Source organism: Pseudophryne corroboree, chromosome 4 (genome assembly GCF_028390025.1).
Source record: "Pseudophryne corroboree isolate aPseCor3 chromosome 4, aPseCor3.hap2, whole genome shotgun sequence".
Lineage (NCBI taxonomy): Eukaryota > Metazoa > Chordata > Amphibia > Anura > Myobatrachidae > Pseudophryne > Pseudophryne corroboree.
Window position 1 is genome coordinate 189,699,717 of NC_086447.1, and position 13,977 is coordinate 189,713,693.

The window sequence follows — 13,977 nt, forward strand, 5'->3', positions numbered from 1 at the left end:
ATTTAACAGCTTCTTCTGCCCGGCTGTTACCAAGTGAGATTGGATCTTGGTTGTAAGTGTGTGCTTTGCACTTGATAACAGCCACTCTGTCTGGTTCTTGTATCGCTGTTAGAAGCCTTTTTATGTGGGATGCATGCGCTACAGGTGTGCCAGCTGCCATCATGAAATTTCTGAGGCGCCATAGGGCCCCAAAATCATGCACTACTCCAAAGGCATACCTAGAATCTGTGTATATATTGTCTGACTTACCCTTGGCCAATTCACACGCTCTGGTTAGGGCGACCAGCTCAGCAACTTGTGCTGAGTGCGGTGGGCCCAGGGGTTCAGCTTCTATGATACCTCTGTCATCTACGACTGCGTATCCAGTACACAGGTCTCCCGAGTCCGTCTGTCTGTGGCAACTACCGTCAGTGTAAAAAGTAAAATCTACGCCTTCCAGTGGGTTGTCACTAATGTCAGGTCTTGCAGTGAAAGTCTGGTTCAGGTATTCCATACAATCATGCATGTCAGTGTCTGCACTAAATCCTCCTTCACCATCATTCTCATCCTCCACCCTTTGTGCCTGTCCAGGCACACCCAGCAGATAAGTTGCAGGATTTAGTGCGCTGCATCTCTTTATGGTGATGTTTACAGGGGCCATTAGTGCTAATTCCCACTTTGTAAACCGTGCCGATGAGACATGTCTGGTTTGGGCGGAGTTCAGTAAGGCTGACACTGCATGAGGTGTATGGATTGTCAGGTTGTGTCCTAACACTACGTCTTCGCTTTTACTTACTAGCAAAGCTATCACTGCAACACTTCGCAAGCATGTGGGGAGAGACCGCGCTACGGTGTCCAACTGTGCACTGTAGTAAGCTACCGGCCTGCTGGCATCACCATGTCTCTGGGTCAGGACACCTGCTGCACACCCAGCACTTTCCGTACCGTACAATTCAAAGGGTTTCCCATAATCTGGCATGCCTAATGCAGGTGCCTGTGATAGGCACTGTTTGAGTCTCTCAAATGCCAGTTCGGACTCATCTGTGTGCGAGATCCGATCTGGTTTGTTCGAAGAGACCATTTCTTGCAAAGGTAAAGCCAGTATGGAGAACCCTGGGATCCAGTTTCGGCAGTACCCACACATTCCAAGAAAGGTGCGGATCTGTTGCTGGGTTTGTGGCAGAGTCATGTCACGAATCGCCTGTATTCTATCAGCGGTGAGGTATCTAAGTCCTTGCGTCAAGCAATGTTCCAAATATTTTACCCTGCTCTGGCACAGCTGCAATTTATCCTTTGAAACCTTGTGTCCCGTATTAGAAAGGTGTAACAGAAGCTGTTTCGTGTCTTTCAAGGACAATTCGAGTGAATCAGAACACAGCAGTAAGTCATCTACATACTGTATTAATACTGATCCGCTCTCAGGTTAAAAGGATTGTAAACAGTCATGCAGAGCCTGGGAGAAAATACTTGGGCTGTCAATGAAACCTTGGGGTAGGCGAGTCCATGTGTACTGTACTCCCCTGTATGTGAATACAAACAGGTATTGGCTGTCAGGGTGCAGAGGGACAGAAAAGAAGGCAGAACAGAGGTCAATGACAGTGAAAAATTTTGCAGTAGGGGGAATTTGCATGAGGATGACAGCTGGATTTGGCACAACGGGGAATTGGCTCTCAACTATCTTGTTTATCCCCCTTAGATCCTGCACTAGCCTGTAACCCCTCCCCCCACTCTTTTTCACAGGGAAGATGGGACTATTGGCAGTGCTGGACGTCCTGACTAGGATGCCCTGTTGTAGCAAGCGCTCTATGACTGGGTATACTCCTAATTCCACCTCTGGCTTCAGAGGATACTGCAGGATTTTTGGAGCTATCCTACCATCTTTTATTTGCACTACTACTGGAGCTACATTCGCCATTAATCCAGTGTCTTGTCCATCTTTGTTCCAGAGGGATCCTGGTATTCGTGAGATCATTTCCTCTACCTTTGATGGACACCTGTCTATAACAGCAGAGTGTGACATTAGCCTTTGTGGGGTGTCTAACATATCCTGCACTTCCTGAACGTGATTCTCTGGTATATCCAAGAAGACACCCTCAGGAGTACAATATATGACACACCTCACTTTATACAATAAATCTCTCCCAAGTAGATTAGTCGGAGCCGATGCAGCTAGCAAAAAGGAATGCTTGGTCTGCAAAGGCCCTATTATAATCTCCGCAGGTCTACTCAAAGGGTACTGTTGCACTATTCCTGTTACTCCCATTGCGCTAAATATTGCACTCACGAACGCGCGGTCCAATCGCACAGCGTATAGGTACTTGTTACTTATCCGCCGTACGACCACTGGAATCGATTTCCAGGCTGCGAAACCTCAGCCGGAACGTATAAAAAAAAACTAATTGGGTAAACCTTCGCTAACCCCCTGGGCCGCGGTACTCTAATCCTCGCTGACCTCCTGGGCCGTGGTACTCTGCTACCTTGCTCCTTTGTACTTCAATCTTTATTAATGTGAGTCAGATGCCTCACGCCACCAAGTCTCCACTCACTTGATGTACCACTCGACGGGATCCCGAATTCCCTGGGTCCACTAAACCTTTATTACGTTTGCTCACTCACGTTCGTTCACTCAAATACACTTTGGTTTTTCTGTACAGAAAATTATCTTTCATTCAGATAAACAGCTTTACTACCAGAGGCAATACAGTAAAAAAGGTTTTATTTAAACTAAATCTTGGAAACTAAGCAATTTGTGCTAATGTAGCGTGGCTACTGTCCCGCCCCTAAAGTAAACAATGCTACTGTGTAATTTGTACTAAGCGGTCGTACCCTTACGCACGTTGCGTAAACACGCGACCGTGTGTATGTCTTTACATTGCGTACGCAGTCCCGTCCTTTGTCCGAGACACGTGTACAAAAACCGTACGTCCGCAATAGTACAAATCCCACACTTCTATAAATGTAAGCAATATTACCTATAATCGCTCACTTAACACAAAACAGTTTCTTTCTGTATAAACCTTTTTAACTAGGCCAGACTGTGTTTGTGTTTTACGTTTACTTCCTTAATATTTATTCTATGTTTTAACTAAATAGCAACAAATTTCTCCGCACAGGTCTAAATGGATCTAGTAATCAGTACTTATGGCAACAATGTGAGTAGGTATACAGAGTACAGGTGTACGCTTGTGTTGTGTGCGCATTTGGCGCCAAACAGAAATTCACAGACTTTTTAAATAGCTTTGCGTATTTACTCTACGGGTCCCACCAGCATCCCTACAAACCATGCAGAGCAGACGCCATCTAATCAGCAATAAAATAGGGTTTCCAGTGTATCCTGCGGCCAAAAAAAGGTTTACGTAGGATACCTGTCTGCCCTTTGCTGATAGATAAAGTCTGCTTTAACCTGCTAGAAAAAAACCTGTGGAAAAACCGGACAAAGCCCGCAATTGATAATGTCGATATTATCTTAAAACATAAAGCTATACCTTTAAACACACTTTTACCATGTAGCCGCTGCGGCCGCTAAACTTAATATGTACTCTACGTACCTCTTACGCTATTTGCGTAATGAGTCCCTTACCATGTACGGACTCTGCATACAAACGCCGCGCTGGGGGTACAAAGTACACGCAGCGTGTACACACTCAATTCAATACACTTTTAAACCTTATACAGTTAGTCAATGTAATACACTTTAAACCCTAGCAGGGAAAAGAGGACACAACACAGATTTGTAGTTAATCACTGGGTTCTGACACCACAGAGTAATATTTCTGAAAGGGGGTTAACAATACAAATTATGCACTACAATACAACAGAGTAAATGGCTACAGTCAATGTACATACGTGAGAATATTCGCATGCGCCTCCCAGTCCGGTCCTCCGCTATCAGGTAGATAACGTTAAGAGTCTTGTGTGTGGCCGGGCTGCAGCAGGCTTTATTTATACAAGTCTTCCAAAAGCAATACAATGGATACTGTAATCCCTTTGTCCATTGGACACAGGGATGCATCTTTACAGTACAGGAGAGGTCATAGGTTGATTTGAAAAGGTGGGCGATGTCTTTCTCAACTGTTCTTGTGGGTGGTCTCCTCTGGATTCCCGCCGCATACATAATATACAGTAAATACAGTTTATATCTATATTCTGCTTCTGCACATAACTATCCACAGGAACATGCGATCTTCCGCAAACCAACACCGGAATGCTACCCTTAAAATACCCTACAGCTGGATACCAGACACCACCTTATAACCTTAGTCTGTCCCCTCCTATCATGCAAAGGTGAATCCCTTTGTTCTGGAATCATTTAAACTGTTGATACTTGCTGATGTGGTGCAGGGGGACTAAGTGTACAATGTGCACTATTTGGATTAAATATGTAATGTTTTGATAGCCCTCCATGCATTCACAAACTCCGCCGTAAATACCCATACCACGCGCAGGACCGCGGGAGCAACCATACGCAAATTGCGGATATGTGCACGCACGGCGGAACAAGTGCACGCGCAGTGGGCATGTGTGTGTATTTTATACGTGATGCGTGTTCTGTAATATTTTTCGACTTTGACACTCTTTAACACCCTTGGGATTAATGGAATCCGAGGGAACAGATACACCAGTCGATAGGACCACCTGGTTGTCAGTGCATCCACTGCCACTGCCTGAGGGTTCCTGGTTCTTGAGCAATATCGGCTGAGCTTCTTGTTGAGCCGAGACGCCATTAGGTCGATCTGTGGACGACCCCACAGAGCCACAATCTGATTGAACACTTGTTCGTTGAGTCCCCATTCCCCAGGATGGAGGTCGTGACGACTGAGGAAGTCCGCTTCCCAGTTGTCCACTCCTGGAATGAAGATGGCTGAAACAACCCTTGCATGTTTTTCCATCCAGGAAAGTATCTTGGATTTTTCTCTAATGCAAGCTCTGCATTTTGTTCCACCTTGATGTATGCCACCGTCGTCGCGTTGTCCGATTGGACCTGGAAGGCGAGCAGGGCATCTCAGCGCCCAGTCCCTAATGGTGGCCGGAGCTTCTGTATATGATTATACTGGCTATTTCCAGCTTTTTACTGTGTGAAAGTCCCCCTGGTGGTCCAGTGGCTATCACCTACATGCCAGTGAAACGGGGGGGCTGGGAGACCCCCTCCGGAGAGTCAGCCACCACCCGCCATTTTGCCACACCTCGCTGGCGGGCCCCCCGAGCGGGGTCCCCGGTGTGTACTCACCACTCGACGCATCTTCAGACATGTCCCACGGGCGTGCGGCATGCTGCGGGTGAGTTCACTGAGCGCAATGGCCAGCGGTAACAAACACCCCCTCAGGACAGTGATCCTGCAGTGGGGATCGGCTCTGCACCTTAAAATGCGGTACCCGTGCCCCCCCCGTGGGCTCCCTCGATGCAGGTATGCTGTTGTCCAGACAGCATACCCCCAAAAATAAAAGAGAAAAATCTTACAGCGCTCAGGAATTAATAAACAATTTATTAAAATTACAATATTCAAAAAATGACACAAAACCACCTGCCGGTTTTTGAAATTAGGTTAAGTGTCCTCTATAATTAATAAATGTAATTAAAACTGCAGTAGATCTAAAACACAAAGTACTATACATCCATGTGAAATGTGGCAGGGAAATTTGTTTCCTTCAAATAGCCCAATAGCTCATAATGCAACACTTCATATAAAATATAACAAGGGTGTTTTCTCTATGTAGCCCATTAGCTCATAGTACACCACTTAACATTGACACATATGAGTTCATCAAGTGGAGACTTTGTTTCAAATGTGCTTGTGTGAAGACTGCTGCAGCTGAATTAAATTAGCTCACAGACTCCTCTGTGATGTGTATCCGAGCAAGCGTCCAAATACAGGCTTAATGCACAGTTTAAAATTATATTTAAAATATACTGTGCACAGTATCAAATTGATAATGCTTTAAAAAAGCCAAAAGAGAGAACATATAAAACATAAATCATAAAAGTGTGTCCAATTATGAACACAATAATGTAGCATATATGGTATCTCAGACCTGTCTCAATTAAGAAACGTAGTCATTGAAAAACACTGTTGCGCAATTAATTTAAACAGTAACTAAGATATCAGTTTAGAGTCCACAATAATGTATGGTGATTACTTAATTTGAACAGATATCTCAGTTCTTCAAGTCCATAAGGTATATAACTATTATTGTGATAAATACCTTTGAGAAAGTCACGTGGGTGTGACGAAACGCGTTAGGACTCCTCCCTATTTTCCCATCTGGGATACCTGCCACACGCAATTCCTCTGGTCCGATACCCAGAGGTTTGAACCGACACGGAAATTTTTGATTGGTGCCTATGAGACACAGCCAGCCGACCTCCGCTGCAGTACATCGGTCACATTATTCCATCTGACCCGGCGGGTCGGCGTAAGGTGATATAACTCCAGCTCGGCTCCCTCTCGCTACAGGACGGGTTTTCCGGTAAGAGCACTGCGAGGTGATCATCCAAGCCAGCGCAGTCTGGCGGTCACTATCTGCACTATCCGCAGGACGGGTTTGCCGGTAAGAGCATCACGAGGTGATCATCTAAGCCAGCGCAGTCTGGCGGTTACTATCTGCACCTTTCTTCCTGTTATTCAACCAAGGATCAGCGGTCTCAATATTGCCAATCAATCCAGCAGCTACATGAGGTGCGCTTAATCCAAACACCGGTTCCTATTTCACAACTATATCAGGTAACTTTACGGTGGGACGCCACACGTACCTGTCTTAGAGAACAAGCATTTCATATTATAGTTCCTTTTGCACGAACGGTATTTATCACAATAATAGTTATATACCTTATGGACTTGAAGAACTGAGATATCTGTTCAAATTAAGTAATCACCATACATTATTGTGGACTCTAAACTGATATCTTAGTTACTGTTTAAATTAATTGCGCAACAGTGTTTTTCAATGACTACGTTTCTTAATTGAGACAGGTCTGAGATACCATATATGCTACATTATTGTGTTCATAATTGGACACACTTTTATGATTTATGTTTTATATGTTCTCTCTTTTGGCTTTTTTAAAGCATTATCAATTTGATACTGTGCACAGTATATTTTAAATATAATTTTATTTTGTTATATATTAAAACATTTATGTGCAATATTGATTGGGCTCAATTGATCTGACACTCGGTGGCCTGTATTTGCATGTGCAATTAATTGATTAACTATGGTTCATTATATTCTCTGTTAATCCCGGGCGCAGCTGTATTATTTCTTTTCCTTATATTTATACACAAACGTACAGAAGTTTGTTTGCAGCAGCGAACGGGAGATACAGAGGTGCGAACATTTTGGATGTACATGTGCATGTTTGCATATGTATATATGTACTTATATATCTAATTTTTTTTCATAAAATTAGCGCCTAGGTTTTTCGTTTTTTTTGTTTTTTTTAATGCACAGTTTGTATATGTCTGGCCAGACACTTAATTAAGAAGCCTTTGGTCTCATCAGATGAAGCCGCTGACACTGCAAGGAGGCAGAGAAACGCGGTAAGATGATCTATCTTTCAAACACCACCTGTGCTGGATCTTGCATCCACAGCGTCTGCATTACCACTGATCATCCAACAGCACTCTCCCAGAGATGTCTGCATTTAAAGGTTGACAGCACCAGCAGCCAGGGAGACATACAGTAGGATTGGTGAGACCAGAGGCTTCTTACTTAAGTGTCTGGCCAGACATATACAAACTGCACTTTAAGCCTGTATTTGGACGCTTGCTTGGATACACATCACAGAGGAGTCTGTGAGCTAATTTAATTCAGCTGCAGCAGTCTTCACACAAGCAGCTGATCTAAGTACATTTGAAACAAAGTCTCCACTTGATGAACTCATATGTGTCAATGTTAAGTGGTGTACTATGAGCTAATGGGCTACATAGAGAACCTTGTTATATTTTATATGAAGTGTTGCATTACGAGCTATTGGCATACTTGCCTACCTGACCCTCTCCATGAGGGAGAAAATGCTCTGTTCCTGGACTTTCCTGGTAATGTATGATTGCCATCACCTGTGGTGAAACACCTTTCTTATCAATTAACTAGCTTACCACAGGTGATGGCAATCATACATTACCAGGAAAGTCCAGGAAAAAATAATACAAGTTTAAAAGAAACTGAAGAAAACTCTCTGGAGCTCCAGAGTGTGCATCCTCTCCAGCGGGCACATTTTTCTAAACTGGCTTGTGGGTGGGGGCATAGAGGGGAGGAGTCAGCACCCCCTGCTGGAGTCTTTATGTGCCTTCCCTCCTGCGGAGACCCTCTATACCCCATTGCATTAAGGAATGACCCCAGTATCCCATATGGATGTTAGAGAATTAGCAATATTGCTGAAAATGATGAAACACAGTATAGAGGAATTCTGGAAGTCTAAGGTAACTGTTAAGAGTGCAACAATAGCATTAATTCAACAGATAAGGAAGGCTCACACAGTATATTGTGACCCCAAGGGCGTAGCTACCATAGGTACAGGGAGCTTAGAGTGGCCCACCTTCCCTGCCAAAATTACATGAGTTATATACAAGGGCGTAGCTACCATAGGTGCGGGGAGTGTAGCTGCTATGGGTCCCAGAGCTGAGAGCGGGCTCACCTGCCCTAGCAAAGTTATATGAGTTATATACAAGGATGTAGCTACCACAGGTGCAGGTAGTGCAACTGCTTTGGGGCCCAGAGTTGAGAGGATCCACCTTCCCTGTCACAGTTTCATGTGTTATACACAAGGGTGTAGCTATCATAGGTGTAGGGAGTGCAGCTGCTATGGGGCCCAGAGCTGAGGGAAGCCCACCTTCCCTGTCACAGTTACTTGTGTTTTATACAAGGTCGTAGCTACCAAAGGTGCAGGGAGTGCAGCGGCTATGGGGTCCAGCGCTGAGAGGGGCCGACCTTCCTTGTCACCGTTACATGTGCTATATACAAGGGCATATCTACTACAAGTGCAGAGAGTGCAGCAGTTAAGGGGTCCAGAGCGGAGAGCGGCCTGTCACAGTTTCATGTGTTATACACAAGGGTGTAGCTACCATAGGTGCAGGGGGTGCAACTGCTATGATGCCCAGAGCTGAAGGGGCCCACCTTCCCTGTCACAGTTACATGTATTATATACAAGGGCGTAGCTACCACAGATGCAGGGAGTGCAGCGGCTATGGGGCCCAGATCTGAGAGGGGCTCCCTTCCCTGTCATAGTTACATGTGTTAAATACAAGGGAATAGAAACCATAGATGCAGGAGTGCAGCTGCTAAGGGGTCCATAGCTGAGAGGGGCCATCTTCTCTGTCACAGTTACATGTATCATATACATTTTTCACCATAGGTGGTACATAGGGGCACTTACACACTTTTGCCGGTGGGTTCTGCAATATATCTAGTTTTGCCCCTGGACCTGCTCATTGTAATATGGCATAATATGGACTAGAGACACTGTGGGGGGAATTCAATTCTTTGAAAAGTCGGTTGGCTTACAGCCAAAAGAACCACTTTTGGTCGAGTTGGACCTATAGTCTAAAGAACACTTGGTCCTACATTTTACATCACACAAACTTAAATAACAGTATGGATGGTGTAATGGTTAGCATTACTGTCTTACAGCACTGAGGTCATGGGTTCAATTCCCACCATGGCCCTAACTGTGTGGAGTTTGTATATTCTCCCCATGCTTGCGTGAGTTTCCTCCAGGTACTCCATTTTCCTCCCATAATCCAAAAATATACTGGTAGATTAATTGGCTCCCAACAAAAAAATTATCCCTAGCGCGAATGTGTGTGCGTGTTCATGTGGTAGGGATTATAGGGGTAGATGTATTAACCTGGAGAAGGCATAAGGAAGTGATAAAGCAGTGTTAAGTGCAAGGTGATAATGCACCAGCCAATCAGCTCCTAACTGTTAATTTACATATGGGAGCTGATTGGCTGGTGTGTTTATCACCTTGCATTTATCACTGGTTTATCACTTCCTTATGCCTTCTCCAGGTTAATACATCTGCCCCAGTGATTGTAAACTCCACTGGGGCAGGGACTGATGTAAATGGGGAAAATATTCTCTGTAAAGCGCCGCTGTATATGTGTGTGCTATATAAATAACTGGCAATAAATAAATAATAAACAATGATCATTCTTAACTGATTAACTGAACATTTAATGCAGGTAATCCAAACCCACAATTAATGCATCTGACTTGCGATTAAAAATATTATTATTTAATGATCATTCTACTTTATTGTAACACTTTTACACACATATTTTACACACGTTTCCCATCTAAAAGGGAGAAATATTTTTTGAATTATTCATTTTTATCTAACATTCTTGCTCCAGGTGCAAGAGCTGCACTAACTGGCACGGAAAAGCATCTTGTACATATTATTTATATATATTGCATAATATATCAACTCTGTTTGAAAATACCTTAATCAGACATTTACAAAATATTCCATACACAAAATACTTCAGATGTTATTAATGTTGGGAATTTTATGAAGACAGAAGCAGAAAGGGGCTTATTTTTTAGTTTCTAAAAAATTAAAAATGATAAAGGTCTTTAAACATAGCCAGTGTCGGACTGGGGCATGAAGGGCCCACCGGGGAAATGCAGTGGTAGGGGCCCATTCTTAGAGGCTTGGCTAACCATTAGTGCATGGTCTTGGCCCATTGATAAAAAATGTATGTAGTAAATACTGCTAGCGCACACATGATAATGTACCAAGGTGGTCATTCTGAGTTGTTCGCTCGGTAATTTTCTTCGCATCGCAGCGATTTTCTGCTAATTGCGCATGCGCAATGTTCGCACTGCGCCAAGTAAATTTGCTATGCAGTTAGGTATTTTACTCACGGCATTACGAGGTTTTTTCTTCGTTCTGGTGATCGTAATGTGATTGACAGGAAGTGGGTGTTTCTGGGCGGAAACTGGACGTTTTATGGGTGTGTGTGAAAAAACGCTGCCGTTTCTGGGGAAAACGCGGGAGTGTCTGAAGAAACGGGGGACTGTCTGGGCGAACGATGGGTGTGTTTGTGACGTCAAACCAGGAACAACAAGCACTGAACTGATCGCAGATGCCGAGTAAGTCTGGAGCTACTCAGAAACTGCTAAGAAGTGTCTATTCGCAATTCTGCTAATCTTTGGTTCGCAATTTTACTATGCTAAGATTCACTCCCAGTAGGCGGCGGCTTAGCGTGTGCAATGCTGCTAAAAGCAGCTTGCGAGCGAACAACTCGGAATGAGGGCCCAGATTCATAAAAGCAATGCACGGTAGAAAATATACCATAGTCCTGTGTATAATGTAACATATGCATAATTTATAATTCAGGTGTGCAATCTGGAATATTCTAGAGAAGGCTCCCCCCCACCCCCCACCCCCTGGTACCTCCTCAGTGACAGGAGCTGGGTGCTGCACTTAGCTCCCGCAACAGTTAAAGAGCCAGCAATGCAGCCACAGCAGTTTCCTGGGGTAGCCCAGCATTTCCTGGACCCACCGGAGTGAGGAAAAATAGGATTTTAATTACCTACCGGTAAATCCTTTTCTCGTAGTCCATAGAGGATTCTGGAGTTCACATTAGTACCATGGGTTATAGACGGGTCCACTAGGAGCCATGGGCACTTTAAGAAATCAATAGTGTGGGCTAGCTCCTCCCTCTATGCCCCTCCTACCAGACTCAGTCTAGAAACTGTGCCTGAGGAGACAGACATACTTCGAGAGAAGGATTTAATTGAACAGTGGTGAGATTCGAACCAGCACACACAAACAAGAGGTAAGCCATGCTAAGTAAACTTGAACAGGAACAGCAATGGCTGAACCAACAATAATACTTAACCAAGTAACAGTGCAGAAAAACTAAGCCCAGTATCCTCTACAGACTACAAGAAAAGGATTTACCGGTAAGTAATTAAAATCCTATTTTCTCTTACGTGCTAGAGGATATTGGGGTCCACATTAGTACCATGGGGATGTACCAAAGCTCCTAAACCAGGTGGGAGAGTGCTGAGGTTGCTGCAGAACTGATTGAACAAACTGAAGGTCCTCAGAGGCCAAAGTATCAAACTTGTAGAACTTAGCAAACGTGTTCGATCCTGACCAAGTAGCTGATCGGCAGAGCTGTAAAGCCGAGACACCCTGGGCAGCCACACAGGAAGAACCAACTGACCTAGTAGAGTGATCTTGTACTTTAGGAACCAGCAATCCTGCTGATGAATAAGCCTGCTGGATAGTAAGCCTGATCCAGCGAGCAATAGACTTCTTTGAAGCAGGATACCAAATTTTCTTGGGATCATAGTGAGTCAGATTTTCTGTGACAAGCTGTCCTCTTCACGTACTGTAGATCCTCAAAGCCCTCACAACATCCAGGGACTTTGAGGTAGCAGAGGTGTCAGTAAGCACCTGAACCACAATAGGTTGGTTGATATGAAATGCAGACACCACCCTAGGAAGAAATTGCTGACACGTTCTGAGTTCAGCTCTATCCTCATGAAAAACCAAATAGGGGCTTTTGTGAGACAACGCCCCCAGTTCGGACACACGCCTTGCGGAAGCCAAGGCCAACAGTGTAACAGTCTTCCACATAAGAAACTTAACATCAACGTCCTGTAAAGGTTCAAACCAGTCTGATTGCAGAAACTGCAACACCACGTTAAGATCCCATGGTGCCGTGGGAGGCACAAAGGGTGGTTGGATATGCAGAACACCCTTCAAAAATGTCTGAACCTCAGGAAGGGAAGCCAATTGTTTCTGGAAGAAAATGGACAAGGCCGAAATCTGGAATTTCAAGGAGCCCAAACGTAGGCCCACATCCACTCCTGACTGTAGAAAAAGTAGAAAACGTCCCAGTTCAAATTTCCCTGCAGTAAATTTCCTGTTTTCACACCACGAGACATATTTTTTCCAAATACGGTGGTAATGTTTAGACGTTACCCCTTTCCTAGCTTGGATCAGGGTTGGAATAACCTTGTTCGGAATGTCTTTCCGGGCTAAAATCTGATGTTCAACTTGCCGTCAAACGTAGCCGCAGTAAGTCTTGATATACGAACGGCCCCTGTTGCAGAAGATCCTCTCGCAGAGGTATAGGCCATGGGTCCTTCAGGAGCAACTCCAGTAGATCCACGTACCAGGCCCTTCTCTGCCAATCTGAAGCAATGAGAAGTGCTTGAACCTTTTCCCTTTTTATTCTCTTGAGAATTCTTGGGATTAGTGGAAGAGGTGGGAACCCATAAACCATCTGGTAAACCCATGGAGTCACCAGAGCGTCCACCGCCACTGCTTGTGGGTCCCTCGACCTGGAACAATAGCGCTTTAGCTTCTTCTTGAAACGAGAGGCCATCATGTCTATTTGTGGAATTCCCCATCCACTTGTTAAGGACTCGAACACCTGCTGGTGAAGGTCCCACTCTCCTGGATGGAGGTCGTGTCTGCTGAGGAAGTCTGCTTCCCAGTTGTCTACTCTCGGAATGAAGATTGCCGACAGTGCCACCGCGTGTTTTTCTGCCCAGAGGAGAATTTTTGTTACCTCTGACATTGCAGCTCTGCTCTTCGTTCCACCCTATTGGTTTATGTGCGTTACGGCCATCATATTGTCCAACTGAACCTGAATGGCTTGATCTTGAAGAAGATGTGATGCTTTTAGAAGTGCGTTGTATATGGCCCTTAGCTCCAGAATGTTGATCGGGAGAATGGCTTCCTGAATTGACCATTTTCCCTGGAACTGCTCCCCCAGAGTGACTGCTCCCCAACCTCTGAGGCTTGCGTCCGTGGTTAGCAGAATCCAATTTTGAATCCCGAACCGTCAATACTCAGTCAGGTGCGAAGTCTGGAGCCACCATAGAAGAGAAATCCTGGCTTTTGGCGACAGACGTATCCTCTGGTGCATGTGAAGATGTGATCCGGACTATTTGTCCAACAGATCCTGCTGGAATGGCCTGGCATGAAACCTTCCGTACTTCAGAGCCTCGCAAGAGGATACCATTTCCCCCAGAATTT